Source organism: Rhipicephalus microplus, chromosome 10, assembly GCF_043290135.1.
Source record: "Rhipicephalus microplus isolate Deutch F79 chromosome 10, USDA_Rmic, whole genome shotgun sequence".
NCBI lineage: Eukaryota > Metazoa > Arthropoda > Arachnida > Ixodida > Ixodidae > Rhipicephalus > Rhipicephalus microplus.
Genome location: NC_134709.1, coordinates 14,085,290 through 14,110,808, shown reverse-complemented (window position 1 = coordinate 14,110,808; position 25,519 = coordinate 14,085,290). Strand labels below are relative to the sequence as shown.

The window sequence follows — 25,519 nt, the reverse complement described above, 5'->3', positions numbered from 1 at the left end:
CCTTCTGAGGAGTCTTTGCGAAGACCCTCGTAGATTTGTCACAAACGAGGAAATGGTAATTGTTCGCTTTCTTGGCCTAGGTGCACAACAGTCTGGAGGAGGGAGATCTCAGCCCCCTCCCGTTCGGAATATTTTCAATTTTGCATTAATATATATATATATATATATATATATATATATATATATATATATATATATATATATATATATATATATATATATATATATATATATATAGGTGATTCTAGGAGAAGCCGACGAAGAGGAAGTGCGCGTGCATTAGAATAAACGCATGGCATCTGGACCACGACGTGTCTCCATTTTGTAGCGTCACACACACACACACACACACACACACACACACATATATATATATATATATATATATATATATATATATATATATATATATATATATATATGCAAACACACGAATGCGCACGGGAACACGCATGAAGCTTAGCTGAGCACCTTCGAGACGCCTTTTCTGGCTATGGCCCCGCGTGAGAGAGCAGAAATTAAGAAAGGGCAGACGAGACAATACAATGCACAAGCTCGTACTGTTTGTGCTCCTCCACGCATCTGTCTTCAATATGTGCTCCTATGTCGACCTTCTGACTCGAGCGAACGTGATTTTGCAACTTTCAGCGCAGTTACGTGCAGTATTACCACTATGTCTCTGATGTAGTAGCTAAAAAAAGGGAGCGTATCAAAGCCTCGTTTTTTGTTTTTGTTTTTGTGGACACGACTCGATTAATCCGGCAGTGAAGCTGTGCAAGATATATGGTACATCATTCTGTAGCCACACGCTCTTGTGTGGCAATCGTGAAAGAAACGTTGGAAAACCTAGTCGTTGAAGCGATAACGTCCCGCCGGCTTGGAGCGAACTCACCTTTGCATGCATTGTACGCGTTATCCAAAGGTTACAGGCTCGGTTCCTACTGACGGCATGGTTGTCTTTTTCGTCCGCTTGGTTTACAAACATTTATATCATAATTCCTACACCAGAGATTGAGGATGACGTTCCGTACAGCTCGCTCGGCTTCACTGTGTTCTTATTTCATTAGGATTTTAATGTGGTAACTAGTAGCATGGCAAACGAGTTGCGGCAACAGCGCGAACTGTGGCACAACTGAACATATATATGAAGAACTGAGCGCTTTGTCCGTCTCGGTCCTGTTCACCTTGTTGCGAAAGACGGACCGATCCCGCCGAAGCCACCACTGTTGCGAAAGACGGCGACGCCGACACGGCCCCGAAGGCGCCACTGCTTTCAACTCCGCCGGGAAGGTCACCAGCCGTTTGGTAGCGTATGTTTCTCAGCCCGCGACTGCTTCTGCGCAGAGCTGATAAGACGAGCGGACGAGACGACGGTGAGTTAAACAAGGTTTATGTACAGCATATATACAGAGGCGTTACAATTTCGGCACTGGGGCCGACAGAGACTCGAAGAGCCGAGCTCTCCTCTCTAATACATAGGTCAACTTTTCGCCTAAGACCGCCGACTCACACACATGTCGGCTCTCCGACATGGGGACTCCTCTCTCGTAGGACCGCCGATCGCGACGCGCCGCAGGGCTTCTTTTATTTACACCGGGTCCAACCAAAATGTCCAATCAGAAGCGCCGCTGGTCGTCAGGGCAGATTCCTCCAATGGGGTAGCCGCGCCATGCGTCAGACCACCAGACACGAGGACGCCGGCTCGCTGTCACGTGCGCCGCTGACTCAATGCACGTGGGCCAGAGAGACGCCGCGCGTGTTCACGCCGTTGAGATGTTCGCGTCAGGCGGATTGCGGGCTGGCCTTGACCCAGATTGCCTTTTTCAGAGGCACGGACGTTTGACGAGGACTCGCTGGCATAACAACCTGTGGTTTGGGCTTATTCTCGCTTTCTATGTAACGTGTACCGAGAGGCCCAGGTAAGTGCTCTGTAACTAATGCAATCGCTTAATTTGACGACAAACGAATAGTTATGACTTTGCATTAAAATTTGCCCGTACAGCATATTCTCTCCTTTCTCTCTCACGAGGGGGCAAACATCCAAAGACGTGTGACAATATCGAGACAAAGAAAGGGTGTGTCGTATTAAGCGGCGGGGGACTTCATAAAGCGGAGAAACGCGAAATTTCGCTGGCGACCGTGACGGAAGAAGGGTGTACGTCGAGCGAAACCGGAACGCCTCCGCTCTCGGACACTCGCGACACCCACCACCGCGTGGCCGCCGTTCTCGGAGAGGAAAATGTCCCCTCCTCCGCGGCGAAAAACGTGCCGGGAAATTTTGATGTCCTGTGATTACAGCGCAATGATGGAGGACCCGGTCCAGGCCTTCAGCAGTCCCGTCACACGGCCCTCCGGTCATCGGCGCGTGCGAAGCAATTCCGCTGCACTGCCCCCCCCCCCCCTCGCCCTCTCATACATTCTCCACGCCACCCCGTCCCTTTTTCCGCCCGCATTTCTATTTACCGGACCCGGGCCTCTCGTTTCTGGCCCGGAGGTTAATGAAACACACTGCGCTGTACGTAACACTCTTCCAGAATCTGTGCTCTTTTTTTTTTCGAAGCTTCTCTCTACAGATGCTTACTGCTTCGCTATCTGTGTTTTGTTTACTTTGATTCTTTCGCCCTATACGTTTCGGGTGACTCGGGACTCGGTGTGATTCGGTACAGACGTGACGCATGGTTCTATGCTTGCTTGCTTAACTCTGGCTGTGTTGCTGCTTTTCGGTTATATTGCTGCCAGCTTAAATCGAAAAAAATGCGAGGGAAATGTAGGCGTAACCTCTAAATTGCCGACAATCCAGAGTTTTCAGATGTTACCGGGCTGACGAACAAATAATTATTGCAAAAGAAGCCAAAAAAAAAAACTGGGGTGTCTTTCGCGACAAATCCCGAAAACAACAAGAAAACTACGTAAATTTTCTATTCTTGAAAATAGTTTGATCATTATAAAACTGCAACTGAAATACAAAGTGGTGTTGAAAGAAATCGCTTCAATTATTTCGCACAGCTCGAATATCCGCAACTATATGAACGAAAGCACAGATATACTTTCTAGAATGCTCGCCAGAGTACTTTCCACTTGGTTGAAAGCACGATTCCCTTTGTGTGAATAACGTTACTCGTTGATTAACCCAACGTACGCTTGGCTCTACCTCTCAGCTTCTCAGTCATCGACAAACCTGCTGTTGGTGAACGACAAAAGCAAAATTTGTGAACGCGATGATCACTAAATTATCATATTTGCTAGAACTGACGGACAATTATGACAAGGAATGTACAGAGGATAATATTAGAATTGGTATTAGTTAATGTAAAGAAAGAAAAGTGGAGATAAAAATAACTTGCCGTGAACAGTAAGGAGCTTGGAAGAATGAAAATGACATCAGGCAAGAAACAGAGACCGTATCTGTTGTGTAAGTTACCTATTCTCATATTTTATACAAACTCTCAAAACCACTTAATTATCTTCTGATGCTCGTCAGGAAACGACAGAGAACAAACAGAGGAACGTCGAGGTGAACAAATGTGTTGAAACTGGCGTGAGTTCTCAATCCGTGAACTTAGCTTACAACAGTGCAACACATAGGCCTTACGGTGCATTATACCTTAGTAAACGCGGAAAAGCAAAAAAAAAATCATATTTCGTATTTACCTCGTCAAAGTCTCGCTATTTGTCAATCTATAGTTTACGCGATTCATAACCGCGCCGTGTTCTACATACCAGAGCAAGTGAAATGTGGTGGGGGGTATACTATACTCCACATATTTATGACCAAACCGTTATTTTCTTGGGTGGAGTCATAGTGCCTGCCTCGGGCGCCAGCGCCTATTGAAAAACGGACGGGGCGCCTGTGTGTGCCTTATGGGAATGGCCTGTTGGTTGGTGGGTGGGGATGGTGCTGAAGCTTCACTTGAGGGGACGAAATGGGGAGAGACCGAGAAGTTATGGCGTGTAACCGCGTCCTGAATGAGTCAAAAGCTCGTCTTCATGACTTCTCACCCCTCCCCCTCTTTACCTCTGCGCAAGCGATTCTCGTTCTCCCTTTTCAACGATGCCTGCCGATGTATTGCAATGAGGGAAGCCGCTTCCCTCACTCCCTAAGGCATCTCCCCGTCCGCTGGCTATCTATCCACTCGACGTAGTTGCGATATACCAACCCCTCTGCCGGCAGAAGCGTCTATAGGTAAAGCTGGCAAAGGCGATATACGTGACACATGGGATACCGTGGCGGTCGGCAGAATCTTTTCTTGGGAGGTGCAAATCCGTATGGCATTGCGGCGGAGCAAATAGGGGTGGCTGGTGTAGCTTAGGTGGGGGGCTTAATGCTAGTGCTGCTTGAAGGGCGCAACGGCCCCTTTTGCGCCCTCTTACCGACGACCATGCATGGTACATGCGTGATACTAAGAAAATTGTGCAGCTTTCCACTGCACTGTACACCGGCTGTACCGTGACAACAGAAAGGTTTACAAGGGGTCTTTTTTTGTGTATAAATAAAGATCATATAGCAATGAGCCTCCCGTAGTTTTCGTACGCGATTGTCAAGTAGAAGTAAAAAAAAAATTTGCCGCAAGTTAAAAAAAAAACATCGGTGGGACTATTTAACAAAAAACTCGTCCCTTCGATTCTAGAAGATATTCGAAGCCAGGTTAGTTGCGGAAACTATATAGATAGGGTAATAGTATGGAAAGTTGGGCGAGTTTTTTTGAGGATGTTCTTGGAAAATTTTTCGGCGCGCACACAATAGACGAAAGGGGAGACGACAAACGGGCGTCAGATAGATAGATAGATAGATAGATAGATAGATAGATAGATAGATAGATAGATAGATAGATAGATAGATAGATAGATAGATAGATAGATAGATAGATAGATAGATAGATAGATAGATAGATAGATAGATAGATAGATAGATAGATAGATAGATAGATAGATAGATAGATAGATAGATAGATAGATAGATAGATAGGTTGATTGATTCCCACCGAAGGCTGGTTCCATGGCCGAAACGTAAAGAAATCATCCAGTTTTTCGACGTGTCTTCTTTTTATTCATAATATTTACGGTTCTCGAAGAAGTTATTCCCTGCGAACACACACACACACGCATATATATATATATATATATATATATATATATATATATATATATATATATATATATATATATATATATATATATATATATATATATATAACTGCCCAGTGTCTTCCTGGCGTGAACAGGCAAGACTTTCTTCGCCTCGTATACCGGCTTCTCAGTTAGACCCTAGGCGCGGCAGACGGGTTCGTATAAGTGCGGGGTCCGGACCCTCGCGGCTCATAACGTTCTCGCAACACCCTCTCGAACGCCCCCTCCCCCACCTCCTTTGGATCCAGCCTCGCGAGCGGGTGCTCTGCTGTCACGTATGCTCCGCAGCACCGTCTTTATGGCATTGCCCTTCAGCGACGACGACGCCCCCTGGACCGTTATTCATTGAAATCGTTTTAATCTCTCGACGGCTCTTGCGTAACTGCGTTTTATTTCCCGTGGTTTTCGCGTCTCTCAGAACATAAAAGACGCGAGTGATGATTCGCTAGAAACCCGTTATTGTAAACCGTGCATATAGGAGGGTTATGGTTAGAGTGTTCGCCGTAACTTGGATTTTGCAATGACGCGAGTCACTCCGAATACTTAATTTTGAAGTCTACGAAACGTCGTTAAGTGTTTTGTGAACTTTTAAAGTGGCTAATGGTGGGCGAGCAGGTAAATGTTCGCTCTAATACGAAAAGCATGGGTATATAGAAACACGAAAAAAATACAGCCGTGCTTGTTACCTTTCCTTGTATATTTGTCGCTTATACAGTGCGGGTAGTTGTTAATAGTGTGTGTGTGTGTGTGTGTGTGTGTGTGTGTGTGTGTGTGTGTGTGTGTGTGTGTGTGTGTGTGTGTGTGTGTGTGTGTGTGTGTGTGTGTGTGTGTGTGTGTGTGTGTGTGACGCAGCTCTGTACGACGTCGACATTTCGTAATAAGTACACGTTCGCAATACTATCAAGGCGTGTACCGACATTTCTTATCAATTTCGTATGAAAGGTATTTTATGTGTAATGGTTAGTGTATTTTGTAATTGTATAGCTGTGGCCACGGCTATATGATGCAGTTATGATGAGTATTTACTTAATGGAGTTGCAGCAAGTTTTGTATTAGGTGTCACTTTCGAACAGTTTTTTTCTTAGCGTGTAGGACTGCTTCAGGTAAACTTATTTGGGTGATAGCGTATGCTTTGGCGTAGGATTCATTGCTGATTCCCATTTGATTTACAGTTAATTTATGTCACGTTTTATTGATATTTATTCAGTGTTTAATTCACTTCTGATTAGCCTTTAATTTCCCTTTTATTTCTTCTGGTTCACCTTAATTCTTATATTATAGGCCTAATGATCACTTCTAATCACTCAGCATGCACTTGCTACTTCTTATTTAATTAGCATGTTAATAATCTTGAATTCACATTCATTCTTAGTCCGTGACTAAGGTCGGTACTAAGGTTACGATCGGTACCTAACGTACTAAAAGAGAGAGAGAGGTAAATAGAGAGGAAAGGCAGGGAGGTTAACCAAGCTTGGCTCGGTTGGCTACCCTACACTTGGAGTGGGGGAAAAGGGGAATAATAGAACGGAAAGAGACAGAAAAGAAAAGGAGTAAGAAAGAGAAGCATAAATATTCAGCTCGAGACTACACAGCACGGCCTCGCACAGTTCTTTCACAAGCGGTCGTGAAGTTTGGTGGTCCTTAAAAAGTACAAGAGGGCTTTCGTGGCTTTGCGCGTATGGGAAGCCGTCGGCCAAGGTCCCAGGATCTTCTCTTCTGTAAGCGGCCGTGAATCCAGCTGACAGAGCTTGGCTTCCATAATACGTCGTTCAGTCTGGTATGCTGGGCAATGACATAGAATGTGCTCAAGCGTTTCCTCGCAGGCGCAGATGTTGCATGCCGAAGTGCTCGTCATTCCAAGGAGACGAGAGTACGAATTCGTAAATGCCACGCCCAACCTCATGCGACACAGTAAAGTTTCAGCGCATCGTGGGAACCCGGATGGCAAACGAAGTTGCAAGTTTGGGTCGATCGAGTACAGGTGCGTGTTGGAGAAACCCTGCGTATTCCATTGTAGGAGAGATATAGCGGCGGATTGTAGTAGCCTTGCAGCATCCGTTCTCAAGAGTGGTATGGGCGTGCGCAGGTCTTGGTCATGAGCCGATCGAGCAGCTTCATCCGCGCGGTCATTGCCGACGATTCCGCAATGACTCGGCAACCACTGAAATACAATATCGTGACCTTCCGCGACCGCTTCGTGGTAGTCGTGCCTTATCTGATATACTGATTGTTCATGTAGCCCGTGCTGCTAAGGCACCTAAGGTACTAAGGTCGGTACTAAGGTACGATCGGTACCTAAGGTCTCGCGTGTGTGCCACGCGAGACCTTAGGTACCGATCGTATTGTCTACGTCGGACTATTTTACTCGCGACCCATATAGGGCTCTGTCGCCCTAATTAACTTCTCCAAAAGGAAAATTTCCAGTGTAACCATTACGGGCACACGGAATTCACAAATATTTCTCAGTTCGTAATTCAGTAGGGCTCATTCGGCCGACCTCCAGTAGAGATCGAGCCACTAACATTGGGCGAGTACGGCTGGTTGCCGGGGGCTGAACGTAATTACCGCACCGGCATCTAAGGGGCGCAGGGCAGGAAGGGGTTTTCTCGTACAAGCATCTTCGTACTCACATACCTGTGCACACGACACGAACGCGCGCTCTGAGTATACGTACCACCTGTTGATGGAGGCGGAAGAAGCTATTAGAGCTCCATACCTCTCCGCAGAATCGGAAGACCTATACATCATACACGACAGAGAAGGGGGGGGGGGGGGAGTGCCGAAGGCGAGGGGTGTAGGAGGTGTTTTGCTGCGGAAAACACATCCGCAAACAAGCGGAAGATATTACCCAAGAAAAAAAAACTAACAGCCTGTACTGAGCATGCATTGCGCGAGCAACGCGGCTTGCAAAAGGGCGACAGAAATGGAGGCAGCAATACTCGGGCACCAACCATTTCTTATCCGGCCGACCATGATGTATGTTGCCAGCCTTCTTTGGTGCTCCGCCGTGGGTCCGCGTTATTGTTTTTTTTTTCTTGCGCAGTTATACTTGCTTATTTTTGTGACATATAGCGTACTCTTCTTTTCGTGAATGTGTTTTCCCGTTTGTTCGCGTTGTGTATACCTGCAGAAACTGCCGCTGTTGTGGAGGCACGCGGATTATATCCGCCTATGTGTGTCCCTCTTTTTTGTTGTCCCGCCTATATATGCGTTGTTTTCCGCTCATTTGTGTGTGTTTCGTTACCTCCTTTTGCCCTCCCCACCTCCTCCTACATTCATTTACGGTGTATGGCGGGGCATGCGAGCTGACAAATGATCCGTCGACGAACGGCGGATAATGCCGTATACACGCGTGTACGGCTCTGCGGCCCTCCTTGGCCGTTTGCGTACCGTGAGCTCTCGACTTCGAACAAAGGAATGTGTTTTGTGGTGTGTGTGTGGGGGGGGGAAATGGGGTAAGGAGGGGAAGGGGAGTCGAAGAGCGCGCAAGACAGGAGTTATGATGTATGCGGCCCGTTTCATCCTTCATTACCGGGCCTACCACCACCTGCGAAACCCTGTGTGGCCTGCATTATGAAGGGTGCGCGATGTTAAGCCTCGTTCTCGCTTTTTAAATGCTCGCGTTTCGCGCGTATTAGCCTCGTTGAACTGATTGGGTGAGCGGAGCGTATACGTTTACCCCGCCCTCCGCGGTTGCCCGGACGCCTTGGACAAGGAAGGAAGGAAAATAGGAGGAAAAGAGGAGGAAAAGAACGGCAGGGAGGTTAACCAGTCTATTTAGGTTGTCGTTTTGCTACCCTGCGCATGGGAGGGGGATGGGGGAGATGAAACAGAGAGGAGAGAGACGGAAGAGAGATAAACACAGCACATTAAGCAGCACACGGGGGCAATGCGCTTACTGCCATTCCATGTACGTTTCAGGCGTATAGGCCAATCGAATTTGCAGGTGACCTGCAGTGATGGCATAGTGGGTGTGTGGTGTCAGAGCACTGACCCCGAAGTTCGCGGGATCGAATCGCGGCCGAGTGGCCGCATTTCAATTGATTGAGGCATAATGGCACAGCCCCGTGCGGTTAGGGGATCGTATTTCCTGAATAGTACACTACGGCCTCCGTCATAACCATATCATGTTTCTGCATGTGAAACCTCCACTATTGTTTGTTAATTTGTTGATTCTACGTGGGTACACTACGGCAGGAATCACGGTGTTATGACGGCTTGTTGGATACAAACCTCTTGCGGTGCACGTACGGTGAGCGAAGGTTCGCATGATGTGGTTGTGCGATGTACAGGGTGCGGTCATAAGTTCCCAGGCCACGTTGCCATAGGAATACATGGAATGGTGGCCTAGAAACCTTTGACCAACCCTGTACGTGCTTCAAGACGAGTGTGCCACGCAGCGTGCTGTTAATAGCCCGGTGCGCGCCATACTTCGCAAAGCATGACACGATCTACGTTATGGTTTTGCCAGACTGTTGTTTCTAGTGGCGTCTGTGTAGTAAAGCCAGCAGTCGGGTGAATAAAAACTTGACCACAACTGTGGTTTAATCAGCATTTACTAAACTGCCGTTGTTGCTTTTATTGCTGTGTAGTTGTCAAGCTGTATATAAAGAGAAAAAAAGCGTGACGCAAAATTTCACGTGATTAAAAGCGCTTAGTGACTGCTGCAGACCCAGCCGTACTATATGTGTGCAGTCTATAATAATTCGCATGTACCTTCTGTATAGATGGAACCAGTTGGCTAATCTCGGTTCGAAATTGGTCTTATGCTTGGACTCACAAGAGAACGAACACCGACACACATACACACACACACACACAGACAGATGACAGACAGACAGACAGACACGCGCACACAGATGCACGCAGACACGTACAAAACACACACGTACACACAAACGCGCATATACACTCGCACTTGCACACACAGCTTTCCACTTCAAGTTGCCCCTTTATGTTCGAGATTACCGAGGAGCTCCTTTATCGTACGAGAACCTCCGACGGATGGGCCTCTGCACGTCTCGTTTCTTGATCTCACTTTTTTTTTTCTTGTTTCCTGTCGGAGAGCCATCGCCGTGCCGTCCAACCTTTACGCCGACGATGTTTCCCGCTCTGGCTTCAAGGTGCGCGCCTTGCAGCCGAGCATGGAGATGTTTTTGCTTTATCGCTGTCTCCCTTTTCTTCTTTTCACTCGTTCGTCCATGGCGCATTGCTAGGTTTTTCTTTATGTTTCGATGCTGGCGCGATCAGCCTGGCGCGCGATTTGTTACCCGCGATAGCGCGGCTGCACTGGCGCGCTCTTTTCTTATCCCCGAACCCTCGCCTTTGCGCCAACGATTTCACTGCAGCGGCTCGTTGTCGAATTTCGTGCTTCGCTCATCTTTTACTACTTGCTATACTGAAGGAAAAAATAAAGATTCCCGTCTATCTCGACGTTAAATCTGTGCAGCACTGCGAAAGCGGTTCCGCAGCGCCGAACCTTGATTGAGTGTGTGCAAGTGAACATTTCCATCAATGACTCGGCTATCTCGTTTGCGAGGGATGATTACTTGATCGGCAGTTCATCGGCAGAATATACACTGGCTTTCAATGAGCCTTCAGATTGGGATATACAACTTGCACAAACGAGGCATGGTATTCGATTGCACCTCAGCAGACGCTCCAGTAAAGGCTACAAAAATACATACGAACACAACATAATCTCAATAATGATCTTCCGTGTGTTTCAGGCATCGCTAACCAGCTCAACTGAAGGGAGCTATACGTTTCCTCCACTAAATCTCGCGTTTAATCATTTGTCTTTTTCGTACGGAATCGCATCGAAAAATCGACAGAATTTTGATTATGGAGTCTTATCGGCCGTCAAGACTCATCTAGGAGCCAGAACGTAAAGTGTATTGATTGATATGATTGATATGTGAGGTTTAACGTCCCAAAACCACCATATGATTATGAGAGACGCCGTAGTAGAGGGCTCCGGAAATTTCGACCACCTGGGGTTCTTTAACGTGCACCCAAATCTAAGCACACGGGTCTACAACATTTCCCCCTCCATAGGAAATGCAGCCGCCGCAGCCGGGATTCGAACCCGCGACCTGCGGGTCAGCAGCCGAGTACCTTAGCCACTAGAGCACCGCGGCGGGGCAGAACGTAAAGTGTAGACTTCTGTCCTTGACATGTTATGGATGAATGGTCTAGGAAAGACTATACGATAACTACAACTGGATAACTAGGCAATAAATGTTGGCTCGTTCGCTGCCTTCGGCTTCGACAGCTGCCGCCGAAAGAGTGACTGCTAGCGAAACTGTCTACGTGGTTGCTCAAGTGCTAGTAATAATGAAGAAAAAATACTCTGAATGCTTTAGTTCTGGACATGCAGTCTTGATCTCTAGAGGCTTAGGTTGACTCATAGCAACAAAACACATGATTTTCGACTGAAAAATTATTTTTTGAGCTCTGTATGTGTAAGCGCACACGCTTTAATGTAACGTATACGTTTTACAAATCAATACCAATGCGATGTAGCTTGTTTCGAAGTTACCACATTAGATCGACGATCAATCGCCTCTGGTAAATGTTAGCGCGTTTGTTATATACCTACTGTTCTTTTTTGACTTTTTAACGCCCTCTTGAAAGTTGTCATAAATGAGCACATTGACTGTAGGTGAAAGTACGTACGCTTGGGTGTGCGCTTGGTTGGTGTAGACGGGGGGTGGGGGGGTGGGGGTGGAGGAGATTAGCTGCCCCTCATAGTCATCTAAAGGAGGGCGCGAACCCAGCCCGATAGCTTTACACTGTCGGACCTTTCTCGTAATATTCTAATGCGTGATGCTATGGCTACGCATGTTGTCTGACCATAGTAGCGACCAAGAAATGACTCCTGACTTTGCGTTTAAAGAACTTTTTTTTCTTCCCACTTTTTCTTTGTCCCCAGGAAAGCCGGGGACAAATTACAGGCTGCTTTCCAAAGAACGCCATTGCTTCATTTCCGTTTTGTAAGCACGACCGTAAAATCGAATTTGACGCCGCTTCTGTTCTATGAAGAGAAAGCCATCCGGGGATGAGGTTCTTGCTCGAGCCTTAACACACTCAGAACACACCTGTACACGTGAACCGCTCCCTAAAAAAAAAAGCCCCCAGTAACAGTTCGTGGCCTCCGAAACGAGAGGGAAAGCGAAAGCCGGAGCTGTGCTCAGAGGACAAGGCGCGACGATGTTTCCATGACCAACACAGTAACCCTTTGAGGAACGCGGTGAACCGGTCTCCAAACGTTGGGCTATCTTCAAACTGCGGCTGCAGCCATTTCAACTCCCTCAATCTTCATTTTTGCATCCATTATGAACGCGTTTTCTTGCGGAGTCGGCCAACGCGGAGGGGACAGGAAGATAGAGAGGCAGGCCATCTCGGAGGCCATGGGCAGACGCGTATGCGTGGTGAGGCCTTTAAGGCCGTTCCACGCGCTTCCCGCACAGCCGCAACGCATGTGCCGGGACCCCTACCGCACGCAAGCGGGAGACAAATAAGCCAATTGGCGGCGCTGCGGAGGGTGAAAGAGCGTCGCCAATCGGCCTATTTGTCCCCCGCTTGCGTGTGGCAGGGGTCCCGTAACGTGCGTTGCGGCTGTGCGGGAAGCGCGTGGAACGGCCCTAAAGGCCCCCTCTGTCCGGGCCTGACCACACGTATTGCAGTGTGTCAGCGCTTGGCTTCTAGACTGGAGGTCCCGCCCTCTTCCTATAGAGAAAGAGAGAGATCGTAACTTCGTGTAGCCGTTCGCCCTCTCCCATCATAAGGAGATGGCGCGGCGCCTAGTCTAAACGTCGCGCAGTGATGCCCTGCAACGCGTACGGGATACGCACATGTTGCCAGGCCTAAATTTAGAGAAGTGCGCACGCATAACGCATACGTGCGTACGTTACAACCGGTCTCGCTGATTTGCCCGTACCTTTCACTACGCTGCATCGTAATATCAACGCGTCTCATCATATAGCTCTCTATTCCTTCTCGGCGCGGCGCTTGCCCATCAGAAAAGCTGCAAAAGTGAGAATCAAACAGAACTCTCTCTCGCTCGCAAAAAGAAGCCGGCTTATCAGCGGGAAGCAGAGGCTGTGGGGGAACGTTCGCGAATTGATCGCCTCGTTCTAACATCTCTGCTTCCAAAAACATTTTCGTTTCCTGCTCACGTTTCATTTTTTCTTTTATAGCGCGTTTTATTTTCACCCCTCTTAAGTCATATCTCTTCCCTCCTCGCAGTCGCCTCCTCCTCGGATTCGCGATGCCTTTACAGGAGTCTATATAGAAACGGCCGACGCCGCTTTCCTACCAGCATCAGGAGTGGGTGCGAGCGTTGCTGTGTGCAGCAGGGTCGTGGGGGCCAGCACAGCGCGCTCGGTGCGGATTACTAATACGCCCGAGTCTTATCTCGGCGTGAAACTCGATACGCGCGCGCGCGCTCGAGCTTCTCTTATCGATGTACGGCTTACACGACGTCGTCGTCTTTCGTCGTAAGTCGTCGTCGGCGAACGGGGTTGGTCTTCTCGAAGAAAAAAAAAAAAACACAGCCGACAAGGGATCACCGCCCCGATGAGGAACAGGTGCCGGGTAGCACGTAGGCGAAGAGAAGGGCTGTAGAAAATTGTAAAAGTGACGTCTGGAGGACGCGCTTGTTCGTTTCGGGACGTATATAATACGTCTTGATGTGTTGTGTGCGCTGTTTGGCGTGTTAGACGTCTTGAGCCGTACTCAAGACGTCTACAGTACGCCTGGAAGTGGTGTATATGTTTGTCTGTACATCTCGATCATTTTTTTTCTCTTTCCGTATTTTTATACAGTTTGGTTATCGTACAAGAGCGCCGTATCTTTTTTTGTTGCTGTCTTAAATACGGCTCGAGACATCTAGAATGCGTCTTGAAAATAACATGTGCTGGTTCGTGTCAAAAACACCTGAATAAAATACTCCCCCCTTCCCTCGTTTTTTATGCCGGTTGATTATTTATTTAGGAGCATCTAGACGCGCCTCAAAAATGTCGTATGCTCTTGTTCGTGGTGAAAGCGTTGCCATGATATCGAGAGGCGTGACGTTTGTTTCAAGACGCCTAAGGGACGTTTAGGAAATACTGGGGCTCGTCCAGATAGTCTGGAAACGTCTCGAACATGTTTCTGGGGGGAAATAGGGGGATATGAAGCTACCGCGCCTCAGGATGAGCTTCTATGTACTGAAGGTGTGGCATGCAACGAGAACGTCCACATTGCGTAAGTTTCGTTGTCAACTGAAGTTTATTTTATGCAACTGTTGCGCAACGTTGCCACGCAATGGGATCGTCATTTACAAGCGAGATTAGAAAGATAAATGTTCGTGCTAAACGTAGGTGTTTGGTCTTGGAGCGGTCGTGATCACTCCCACTCTTTTGACGTCTCCACCTTCACGAAATATCTTGGTAGAAAGCGATACGATGTACGTACCTAAGCGCAACAAGGCAAAACTTTGGACTTTTGGTATTTATTGCGCGCATACGGTGTGTGTGGGTGGTGCTAATGGGGTGAGGGGGGGGGGGGGGAATCGCTTCGGTGATCAAGCATGGCACAGCAAATGCGTGTTCGTCTATAGAACGTTCTTGATATGCGACCACCTGTTTGTGAGTCTGATGACGTAGCCACCTGCGACAGGTCAACTGTAAACTGAATGCGCGTCGTTTTGATGCAGTACACGGATGAATTTGAGGAATGTCAGGTGAACTAAGTAGGTGCACATTATGAATATGGACGCTGGCCGTTGTCGAATAAGACTCACGGGGGTTTGCGGGTTCATTTTTCCGGGCCGACTCGGAGGCGAAATCCGTGTTGTTTTTCTCGATGTGTCAATTCTATCGATCCCCCCCCCCCCCCCTTACCCAGGCCCGTCGCTAGGAGGGGGAAAGGGAGCAGCCCCCCTTCCCTAAATGCTGATGAAGGTGAGCATTTTACCGAAAGTATGGCTGAAAGCTTGGGTTAAGCGGCGCAATTGCTTAATACGCAGCGAAGCTAACCGTTCTCAGTGTTTGTTTATTGCTGTAACTAGGCAGAACTATTGCTTCAATTTTTGCTTGAACTTGGCTTGAACTTACGAAGCGAGTGGTCAAACGCGAGCTGTATACTCCAGCTTTTAGAGCAACAGAGTATCGCGTCAAAGTGGTGTGACTATGGTGACGCGCATACCATTCGTTGTGCTAGCTGTTTCCTTGTACCTGTTTTAGGGGAACCTGTGTGTAATGGGAGTTACCCAACTTTGGTGACACGTACGCTGTTGTGATGACGGTAGTTTTTTTTTTTTTCTGATGAGCCGCTCAAATTTCTGTGGCACGTGCCTTTTTAACGTACCCTGTTGACTTGTTGTGCCAACCTTTATTGTCAAACTTGTGTCAAGCTTCATTGTCGACGAATGCAACATACATAGTTTCCAGATTCATGGAATACGGGATTTCCGTAAATGTGGTTTGTCTACTATTCTTATTATAATTGCTATTATTATCATTTCTTTTTCTAAAACTCGGCGCGGGAACATATTGCGTGCGGTATAACCTAATTTGAAATAGCCGCAAAGTAAATAATAATAATAATAATAATAATAATAATAATAATAATAATAATAATAATAATAATAATAATAATAATAATAATAATAATAATAATAATAATAATAATAATGAAGATACGAGTCATAAGAGTGATGAAATAATCATTACCAGTATTGTTAGCCTTGCAGATATTAAAGGGACACTGCGACTCTTTTTGAGTGGCGTCACTAAAAGCTGCCGATCGGTAATGCACTGGAGCCAAACAGTGTACCGTAGCGTGTGGCCTGGAATATTTAAATTGAAATTGAAGTTTATTTGCTTTCAAAAAACTTACAGGAGCAGGAGCTATACGGCCTGACGAAAAGCCTCTGCTCCGAAATACAGTTTTGCAAGCAGGCCACAGAGCATCTTTTGATTTTAATAAAATGATATTGCTTTAGCACAGCCCAATTTGGGCATGAAGAAAAAAATGGAATATATTTTTTTTTCCTCCCTGGCCGTAAGCACCTTTTCTTCGTGCTCAAACTGAGCTGTGCTAAAGCAGTATCATTTTATCACGCACCAACTCGCCCAGGTGGCAGCACTAGTTATGCGATTCGCTTTGTGTGTTTAGAAAAAGTGGTTAAAGGATTTAGAGCGCTTGGTAATCTACTATGGGAGAGCTTAAAGCCGTCTCGTGGGCCTCAGCACGTGATTGACAACAAGTGACAAGAATGGCTTAACTCACGCACACTTGTGCATGAACAGCAATGCTTGATTGACGTATGGTTGTTCCTTTGTTTTTTCGAAAACACTTTATTGCTCATGCTAACGCGATTCCTTTCCCGACATCACGGCTGCCTAAGGCAAGTTTGCAACTGCATTCCAAGCACCGGCTTGGCACTACGGTAGAATACTGGGTTGGCGCGCAGGGGACCCGAGTTGGAATTCCACTCTTTGCTTGGTGTTTTTATTTACTAAGTTTTGTTTTTTGTACTTTGGGATTCTTCACACTATTTGTGGTCCCGTGAAAGATTGCTAGGGTTGAGGCTTGGTATAGTTGGTTCGTGCTTATAAAAAGGCAAAAGCAGCGCAAAATTCAACAGGACACACAAGATGAAGAAGGCACGACATCACTGTTGCGCCTTCTTCTACTTGTGTCCCGTCTGAATTTCGCGCTGTTTTTTTAAACACGCGTGAAAAATCTGGCTATTAAAAAAAATAATACGCCCATATCAGACGTCGTGGTGTCCAAAAGGATCGAAAACTGACCAGTCTAATCTCCGAGCGTTCGATGGCTGAAAGCGGTACTGACACGTATTTTCCAAAGTGACATTATTCCGCTATATAGAGAGCTCTGATCAAGTGTGAAGCTTAGTCATTTCTGTACTATATTTTATGTTTATATTAAACTCAATCTTACACACCTGCTGACATCGTAAACACTATAGCGCGACGTCAAACAGCTACGCCATCGATTCTGGTGACCTCTCACACCATCACGGCGTGTTGTGCATCCCCAACGGAGTCACGGATCGTAGACGCCGCGCAAACGTCACAACTTGCGTGGGCACGTGACAAGAAGCACATATCGTGCAGTAGTGACGTTATCCCAGGGTAGAGTAGATACCCAAACTCGCTTGTAAAGACATTTAATTAATTTTTAAGGGTGGACTCACGTTTACCGCTGCTCATTCCAGGCTCTCATGCGACGCCAAAAAAAAAAAACGAAATGACCTGAAATGTTCGTGTCAATGACCCTTTAAGCTCTCGTTGTTTGCTTGTTTCCAATGCAAATGGGCGACGGTCTCGTTCGTTTGCGTAGGAAGACGCTGCCACACGAGAAACTGTTTGTGTGGACGCGACGCAGTCATTAGAGTAGCAAAGCGAATGATCACAAAACAGACAGTGCGTATTGAAACGGGGCAATATTATCTTTACTCGCTTGTACGAAAACGTTTTTTGTGCATGTGATTTTTTATTACAGTGGTGGGGAAGAGTGAGACGGAGTATAAAGAGACAGAAACGAGTTCGCGAGGGTGTGCACTTCCCGTTATCCGCAGCGGTGAAGTGGTTCACCTTCGATGCCGAAGGTATTGGTTTTGGTTCCCACAGTCTTCGGGCTCTTACCCATTATTCTAAGAAAAAATAGTGGTACCCCGTCTTATCGCTCGATTGTGTATGTATGTAGGTACTGAGGTCGATCTTCATAAGTAAAAGCATGGCGATGTCTTCTGTGACCCTTGCATGGTCCATGACTCGGCGCCATCTTTGAGCACACCACTCGATCAGGTGTCCTTTTTGCTGTCTTATTTACTTCACCGGCTTAATTATTACTTCAACTTACCACCTTTAACTACCACGCAACTCCGCCTGATGCACGAGAAGGCGTTCCGAGCTTTGTTATTCCAAACCGACTTACTCATGTAAACTCGGCTAGGTGTCACCTCAAGTATTCTTTGCAAACTCTATCAACTCGAACTCATGAGCTCATTATAAACTACTACGTCCAGTAAGGGTGCCACAGACAGCTGCCCGCGACACCTGACACTTCGACCAGTGAAATGTTAATTATGTTCAGAGCAACGTTACCCGCAAAAACTAAAGCGGTTCTTTCATCACTTACGCCTGTCTTCTCAAACAAAGACCCCCGTGCTGAATGTGCACCAGCGCCACCTCCTGCGGCAACAGATGCACGGCTCCATCTCAATTCTAATCCCAGCGGCGTCGATAGGACTGAACTCATTCCCGTTCCAAACCCATACTATACCTACTCTCGAAGCTGCTCCATTCACCACACTTCCAGCCTTCCTCTTTCACAAGAATGCGTACTAGAAAGACACTATTCCTCCGCTACTCTCTCTCTCTCTCTCTCTCTCTCTCTCGTTTTTCTTTTAAACTGCAGTACGATAGCGTACCGAAACGACACACTCGACGCCATCAACTGCGCCGTCCCTGTAGACGAGGCACCACCGGTTTGGCTGGTCTCGCTATCAAACTCGAAACCCGCGGTTCGTTCGCGACACTCCCCGTCTATTCCGCCCTCTCCCTCTTATTGGACGCATTCAATGTGTGTACCGTTCACCTATACAGCGTCAGGGAAAAAAACGACTCGATCGAGACACACCGAATGAAAGGATCGCGCCTATTGAAATCAGGAACACCGGCGACGCGACCGCTTGTCTGACCTCCCGGCTTTCGAACGAGCCAAGGGTCCATCGTATTTCGCCGAGCTGCAACCGCCGACAATTCGAAACCCTCGCCCCTATCTCTCTCTCTCTTTTACCCCAGGGGACGAGCGCTTTCCCGCAGGAGCAAGACGCGGGCAGATTGCCTTTGGCGCCCGTGTCAACTGCCGCTGCCTCCCGCGACGCGGTTTGCACATATAGTCTATGCGTAACGCGGCAGCGTTCAGCGCCTGTGGCGCCCCCTGCACTATTTTGCTTACGGTCTTCGTGGCGGGTGCCGGCAACAACGCGCATATTTCACGCCTCCCTCGCGCTCCTCTTCTACCCGAAACTGCTCCCCGATGACTTGAAACGACGCCCCCTTTCTTCCCTATATCCACTTCCCTAAACCTTAGCGTGACGGACGCTGCGGTCGTATAACGCGATCCGACGAGAGAGCACGAAAGGAAAGCTGGGGGAGGATGGGAGACGCTATAGGGTATACGCGCGCGTGCTCTTGTAATATAGTGCGGAAACTGTACGCCATGGCGTATCTCACACCGTAGTCATGGCGTAGTCGCGGCCATGAACGCCGTTAGCGCCGCCGAGCGTCGATGGTTTGGCGGAGGGGACTGTTGCTATGTGGAGACTTTCTTTTTTTTGTGTGTGTGTTACGGAGCTGCGGTGGTGTCGACGCGCGTAACAGCCCTGTTGCAAGAGGAGATGGAGATGCGCAACTCGAGCCCTCGTGTCACGCTACCGCGTTTGCTCGTTTATAACTACAGATGTTACTGATGTGCTCGTTTATACTACAGATGTTACGTTTATAACTACAGATGTTACAACTACAGATGTTACAGATGTACAGATGTTATAACTACAGATGTCACCAGGCGTGACGCAGTAGTTAGGCCGACCTCTATCTGGGCACCCAAGACGTGGTTAAAGGCCTCGATGAAGACATGTCCCCTCATGGAATGAGGAAGAACATGTATATGTTATAATGGTCATGTACAGAAGATGAAGTGATTGTAATATATACTTAAAATGTACAAATATGAGCGTGAATTATTCATTTAAGTCTGGAACATTGTCTTTTCTGCCAAGTACAACGTTGTGTCCATAGTTAGGGCATAGCATTGGAAAAAAAAGCGAAACAAAAACGGGAAATTGAACGTACAGGACACAGCTAGCGCTATGAACTCTTATCAACTATCAACTGTAAACTTATAGTGCTACGTTCTGTGTTTTCATTGTACATTTCCCTGCGATCTCTGCGACCATATACATTAAACAACTAACTCGTCTAACAGCAGTTCTCTTCTCGTACTCTCCGTCAGCCGTTTGATCTACGGCACGACGACTGTGCGGCCCTGATTGAGTAAAATGCCCAGTCCTATCTCCCAGAAATGACTGGCCTAGGATCCAACTCTCCTGCGTTCTATTTGGACTTGGCTGTTGCTTATATTCGCGAAAACGTGACATAAGCCACCGTGCCAGACACCTATTCGAACCACGGAAGAGGCGTCAACCACCGTTCCGAGTCCCACGCACGTGTTGCTCGGCACCCGAATCTTCTCCGCCGTGTTTAAATATTCATTCAAGAGCCCGGTCTCATTAAGGGGCACGCCGCACGTGGCTCCAAAGTGCACTTTCGAGTCTAGCGATGTGCGTGGAATATGAGTTCGCGTCGTTGCTGTCGCGTAATTTCTGCCAACGTGCGCGGCTGCCAAGATGGCAATGTTGGGAGGGCTGGATTTTTTGTGCTTCGAGCCACGTAGGAAGAGCCATTCGGTACTGGTCGCGCAATGCGCCGATGCGTCTTCGCTGGCGCATTAGCTTTGCCTTATGTTTCGCGTTCATCTATCTATCTATCTATCTATCTATCTATCTATCTATCTATCTATCTATCTATCTATCTATCTATCTATCTATCTATCTATCTATCTATCTATCTGTCTCTGTCTGTCTGTCTCTCTGTCTGTCTGCCTGTCTGTCTGTCTGTCTGTCTGTCTGTCTGTCTGTCTGTCTGTCTGCCTGTCTGTCTGTCTGCCTATCTATCTATCTATCTATCTATCTATCTATCTATCTATCTATCTATCTATCTATCTATCTATCTATCTATCTATCTATCTATCTATCTATCTATCTATCTATCATTATTATTAGCGGAGAGAAAAATCGCGCGTAAATCTGCACGTGTAGCGAAAAAAGTTTTAATGTGTATTTTCGGTATTTTCGCGGCATTGGCTCCATGAAGTTTTCTCAAACTTCGTATGCTAAGTGTATGGAACCCGCAGATTACAATGTACTTCATTTTTGTCGATTTCAAGCTGCGTGAGACCCAGTCGACGCGTTCGAAATTCCCTTCGTCGTGGTGTTCGGTGCTGGAATCTCAAGTTGTCCTTGCCACCCGCCTTTTCCTGTCGCTGTAAGAGCGGTATTTTTCGGATTGTGAAATAGTACACTACTGGTACGAAAGAGTTGCTTTTCCTATTCAGTGTCCCTTTTATTCAGTGTTCAAACAAATGCTTTTAGTATACATATCAGTCCGAGCTTTAACACCAAGTGTAAATTTAGGCGCTCGTTTTCTTAGACACAGGTTGGGGGTTCGTATCCCAGCTGCGGCGGCTGCATTTCCGATGAAGGCGGTAATGTTGTAGACATGTGTGCTCAGATTTGGGTGAACCCCAGGTGGCCCAAATTTCCGGAGCCCTCCACTACGGCGTCTCTCATAATCATGTGATGGTTTTGGGACGTTAAACTCCACATATCAATCAATCCATTTCTTTGTTAGCCACAACTTTAATGAGAACTAGCAGACAGCGTGCGTTAGATCTCAATGATGTTGAGCTTTGACAGTGGGACATCTTCGCGTGACAATGCCCTCACAAGGTATTACAACGCTGTCCCCATTTCCACATAGATTAATGGAGTTTTGAGAAAACATTGTGTGAAACGAAAAATTACAACCCCCCCCCCCCCCTTTTCTTTTTGTTTGCAGATGCTACTCCGTGAAGTGTTTAAAATTACTTCAGAACCTCTTCGTGTTACTTCGTTTCCGTTCACAAAACACCTGACGCGTGTTTTATTTGTGTGTTTGGTGCTATGGATGGCAGCGTGCGCAGGAAAAACCTTGGCAGCCAAATTGCTTGGCAGCGTGTGCGGCCGCTTCAGCCTCGACGTCCTTTATTTTTCCGAACAGGTGAGACGGGCGTCGGAAATCCAGCGAGACATGAGTGAATCTGCCTGCTTTTTACGCGTTCTTGGATCCCAGGTGTTTCCTGCTCAACCCGTTCGCTTAATGTTTTGCCGCTTAATAAAGTATTTTTTTTTCTTTCCAACGTCGTCATTTTGACTTGACGCCGTCTGCGCGTGGTATAGTGCTCCATCACTCGGCGCGTCATGTATTCCCGGAGTTCGCCCTATCTGTGCCTGCTTTGTTTCCTTGATACAATTAGCATTCCTTCCAGAAAAAGAAATAAATGAGGAAGACTTGTCTAGTTACCATGACCATCGAATTCGCCTTAGGAAGGAAGGAAAATAGAGGGAAAAGAAAGGCAAGGAGGTTAACCAGCCTATAGGCAGCCGGTTTGCTACCCTGTGCATGGGAGAGGGATGGGGGAGATGAAAGAGAGCAGAGAGGGAAGATTCACCTTAAGTGTTCTTGAATGTTATCGGGGCCAAACTACGGATTTTCTTACTTCGTTTCGAGCTTTTCGTTTCGAGAAATATTGAAAATGAAAGCGCCACTTCATAATTGATAACTGCAGTCGCTTGGAGATAAATTAAGAGATTATATATAAAGAAATGCTCTAATTAGATGCTGGAGATGTGAGCCCAGGAGCCCAGCTTTGCGCCTGACAAGGAATTCCTTGTGATATGTACACTGATAAAAGTATATATATATATATATATATATATATATATATATATATATATATATATATATATATATATATATATATATATATATATATATATATATATATATATATATATATATATATATATATATATATATATATCACAAACACGTACATTACACTGCTCAGAATGTTTCATCAGGGCTCGTAGCCCACAAGAATGTCAGCAACTCTTTTGTGGCTCGTAATCACCGGTAGCCGTTGGCCACGAATAAACCTTAATTCTAAGCTCGAGCCTCGGTGAAAGTGTAAAGCCGCCTTCAGAGACTGTTTGATGTGTATCGCCAGCAGTCTCGCAGAACATGTTACACGTCTTTTGGGGTGTTACAGGCGATTCATAATTGTGAGTCGGATATCTTAACCTTGCTCGTGAGGGATGGGTAAGTTTAGGCAAGTTCATGTTTACGGAAGCACACTGATAGTGGCATCTTCAAATGGGAGCGAAACTGAAGCGATTGATCAGCTTAGACACGATGGATTGTTCTTCGAGGAAAAGGTCGTCGTTGATTTCGCCAATATATGTTGGTTATTAGAATTGACAAATCAAGTATAAGATTGATTTTTTTCTTAGTTTCCTGCCAGAACTTGACCATCAAAATTTCAAAGTGACGTCAAGAGTTTCAAAGCCTTTTATGCTATGTGTTTCTTATGTTATTGTTTTCTAGAGTAGCTGTATAAGATTTCTTGGAACTTGCTAAATTAAGTGCCTATAGCTGCTTCAGGTGAAAAAAAATCCGAGAACAGGGGATTGCGCTCTATCCGACGTTTCGACAAGCGGGCTTATCATCCTCAATCTCCTCAAGTTCTAGCCTTGAAGAAGACAAGTCATATTCCCTGCTATTTTCATGGCTATAGTCCATCTTCCCCATTGGTTCTGTGTTTTTATTTATGTCCTTCGGGGTACGATCTATATATACATTTCGTTTATAAATGGATACGTATAGGTCTTGACAGGAACCGCAGAAAGTTGTGACGTCAAGTTCGGTTATTGTGAAAACATTAAAGTACCGTCACCGCCTGCGTTGGCTTCTCGCTCGTAGTCTCGCTTATAGACGGTTTCAAGATTAAAAGCGTTGTGCCCCAAAAAGACTTTCGGTCACCTCATTCACCTCGGAACGTCGACACCGAAAGGACGTTTTCACGTTTTTTCAAGGATAAGGAAAGTATCTTCTTAGTTTTTCAGATAAAAAGAATGTGCGTAATGTTAAAGACAATCTTTTGCAGTTTTTATGTCGCCCAAAAGAACATCTATTTGAAATTAGTTTGCCAAATGATGGAAGGAAAGTGTAGAAAATCAGTGGGCTATTTTTTCACGCTTTTCCTGTCCACCTATGCTACTCAGGCACACCGGTGCACGAAACCGAAAGTCATCAAGGGACTTTGTGTGTAAACAGTGAAAAGGTCTATACGGAGCGTTCGGTCTGCAGTGGAAAAGGAATTTGCGAATACGGCTGATATAGTTTTTTTCTCTCCCCCTTGCTTTATAATTCCCTCAAGTATTCATGCTTATTTGAAGAAGCCATCATTCCCGGTGTCCACCTTTTCGGCTCAAAACGTTCGTATGGACAGGACTACATGAAGAACCGAAAGCCGTAATTCGAAGAGGGACACGACATGACGATTTTATCTATTGGAACTGTGATAAATATTCAGTCGTTGTTGAGGCGGTAGTGTTTTTAATAAAGTTAGGGCAACTGCGCAAACGGTTTTGGTCAAGCTAACTGAAAAGCTCAACAAACGTTATGCACTGCTTTCGATTGTCATCGATCGGCTTAGTCAGCGTATCAACATTACCTGAACTTGCAATGCTTCTCCATTAACTAAACTTGGTGGTCTAACGGTTAGGTTAGCGGACAGTGCCAATGTAACTAGCTTTCTGGCGTCTCAAACTCACATTTCTTTATCTCTTTTAGTGATGAAAGAAATCATTATCAAGCACTGCTTTACTTCTGGCGTTGGCGTTTCTTTCCCGCAGTTTTCGCTTAGGGGACAAAAGCATCTTCTTTTTTGTCCGTATTTGCGCGCCTTACCTTCTTTTACGACCATTTTTTTGCTCTCTTTTACCTTCTTTTACCGACTAGATTGGGTTACAACACAATAAAAAAAAAAAAAACTCGCATGATCCCTTATGCTTTCGTCTCAGTCGACTGGAAGGCGAAATTCTTCTTTTCTTTTTCTTCTAAGTTAATTTCTTGACATCCTCACGTGCCCCTCCAAAGCCTTTCTGGAACTAACGTAGTTTTGCATTAACTCCGTGATTGGTGGCATTGCAAGCTGCTTGCACCGCCTTCGGGATCGAGCTTTACGAAATAATGGTGTCGTGTGACGACGTCACTATGTGACGTCAGGTTATGTGATAATGACGTTATGAATACGTCATATATGTTTTCGCTACCTGTGACATCCTACAGATGGCATCACGCGACGAGGACTGGATAGTCGTCACGTTGAAATGCTTGCCCCGCGAGAAGTCAAGCGTACGCCCAGACGCCGTATAGCTATCGACCTCGGCTACCTGATCAAGAGTTTCGTAAAGATGTCTGTAAATTTTTCGCACTGTTATGGAGATGTGTGTCGTAGTAACGCTTGTTAAATTCAACGCTGCTGATTAGATATACCGTGCCGAATAAATTCGAGGGATTAATTCTTGTCTACAGTTGTTCTCCGTGCTGCTGTCTTACAGAATCGCCTCCGTCCTGCAAACTTTTAATATGGACTACACGTCACAGCCGAATCATGAGCCTAAAATTGTTGTTTTAAGCTAATCATC

The 25,519-nt window shown here is 46.3% G+C and overlaps 1 protein-coding gene across 2 annotated transcripts in view; it reads left to right on the top strand.

The window, feature by feature from the left end:
- LOC119181497 (latrophilin Cirl) overlaps positions 1 to 25,519 on the top strand; it is a 721,750-nt gene that overhangs the window by 387,634 nt on the left and 308,597 nt on the right. The window lies entirely within an intron of this gene.